This window comes from Chlorocebus sabaeus, chromosome 20 (genome assembly GCF_047675955.1).
Source record: "Chlorocebus sabaeus isolate Y175 chromosome 20, mChlSab1.0.hap1, whole genome shotgun sequence".
Classification (NCBI taxonomy): domain Eukaryota; kingdom Metazoa; phylum Chordata; class Mammalia; order Primates; family Cercopithecidae; genus Chlorocebus; species Chlorocebus sabaeus.
In genome coordinates, this window is record NC_132923.1 from 20774118 (window position 1) to 20776296 (window position 2179).

Consider the following 2179-nt stretch of genomic DNA (forward strand, 5'->3'; position numbering starts at 1 on the left):
TTTTAAAAATCAGAATCATAACAAGTATCTTCTTAGCCCACAATGGAAAAAAACTGAAATTCAGCAACAAGAGGAACTTTGGAAACTGCACAAATACATGGAAATTAAACAACATGCTCCTAACAATTGGGTCAATAAAGATATTCAGAAGGAAATAAAAAATTTTGTGAGGCAAATGAAAATGGAAACATGTCCTTTCTGCCCATGGATGCCACCGAGGAAGCATTGTTAAAGTCTCTCATTCCCCTGCCGTCATGTCTAAGTCAGAGTCTCCTAAAGAGTCCTAACAGCTGAGGAAACTCTTCATTGGAGGGTTGAACTTTGAAACAACCAACGAGAGCCTGAGGAGCCATTTTGAGCAATGGGAAATTCAAGGGCCAAGTGTTAATGAAAGATCCAAACACCAAGCGCTCCAGGGGCTTTGGGTTTGTCACATATGCCATTGTGGAGGAGGTGGATGCAGCCATGAATGTGAGGCCACACAAGGTGGATGGAAGAGTTGTGGAACCAAAGAGAGCTGTCTCAAGAGAAGATTCTCAAAGACCAGGTGCCCACTTAACTGTGAAAAGGATATTGGTTGGTGGCATTAAAGAACACACTGAAGAACATCGCCTAAGAGATTATTTTGAACAGTGTGGAAAAATGGAAGTGATTGAAATAATGACTGACTGAGGCAGTGGCAAGAAAAGGGCCTTTGCCTGTGTAACCTTTGACGACCATGACTCTGTGGATAACACTGTCATTCAGAAATACTGTACTGTGAATGGCCACAACTGTGAAGTTAGGAAAGCTCTGTCAAAGCAAGAGATGGCTAGTGTTTCATTCAGCCAAAGAGGTTGAAGTGATTCTGGAAACTTTGGTGGTGGTCATGGAGGTGGTTTTTGGAATGACAACTTTGGTCACGGAGGAAACTTCAATGGTTGTGGTGGCGGCAGTGGGGATGGCTGTAATGGATTTGGTAATGACGGAAGCAATTTTGAGGGTGGTGGAAGCTATAATGATTTTGGCAATTACAACAATCAGTCTTCAAATTTTGGGCCCATGAAGGGAGGAGACTTTCGAGGTGGAAGCTCTTGCCCCTATGGTGGTGGAGGCCAATACTTTGCCAAACCGTGAAACCAAGTTGGCTATGGTGGTTCCAGTAGCAGCAGCAGCTATGGCAGAGGCGGAAGATTTTAATTACTGCCAGGAAACAAATCTTAGCAGGAGAGGAGTGGCAGAGAAGTGACAGAGAAGCTACAGGTTACAACAGATTTGTGAACTCAGCCAAGCATAGTGGTGGCAGGGCCTAGCTGCTATAAAGAAGACGTGTTTGAGACAAATACTCATGTGTATGGGCAAAAAACTTGAGGAGGACTGTATTTGTGATTAATTGTATAACAGGTTATTTTCGTTTCTGTTTTGTGTAAAGTGTAAAGCATTCCAACAAAGGGTTTTAATGTAGTATTTATTTATTTATTTATTTATTTATTTTTATTTATTATTTTTTTTTGGAGGCAGACTCTCACTCTGTTGCCCAGGCTGGAGTACAGTGGTGTGATCTCAGCCTCAGCCTCCTGAGTATCTGGGATTATAGGTGTGCACCACCCTGCCTGGCTAATTTTTGTATTTTGAGTAGTTTTAGTAATGCTTGTAATTTTGTAGTTTTAGTATTTTTGTATTTTTAGTAGAAACGGGGTTTCACCATGTTGGTCAGGCTGGTCTTGACCTCCTGACCTTGTGATCCGCCCGCCTTGGCCTCCCATAGTGTTGGGATTACAGGCATTATTTTTTATTTTATTTTATTTTTTTGAGACAGAGTCTCTGTTGCTTGGACTGCAGCACAGTGGCACGATCTTGGCTCACTGCAAGCTCCACCTCCCGGGTTCACGCCATTCTCCTGCCTCAGCCTCCCGAGTAGCTGGAACTGCAGGTGCCTGCCACCACGCCTGGCTAATTTTTTGTATTTTTAGTAGAGACAGGGTTTCACTGTGTTAGCCAGGATGGTCTCCATCTCCTGACCTCGTGATCAACAGAATAAAAGACAAAAACCATATGATCATCTCAATAGATGCAAAAAATCATTTTATAAAATTCAACATGTCTTCATGGTTAAAAATTCTCAACAATTAGGCACTGAAGGAACATACTTCATCACAACAAGGCCATATATGACAAACCCACAGCTAACATCATATTA

The 2179-nt window shown here is 42.2% G+C and overlaps 1 pseudogene; it reads left to right on the forward strand.

The window, feature by feature from the left end:
• Positions 1-254: 254 nt before the first annotated feature.
• Positions 255-1362, forward strand: LOC103224149 (heterogeneous nuclear ribonucleoprotein A1-like; annotated as a pseudogene).
• Positions 1363-2179: the final 817 nt, after the last annotated feature.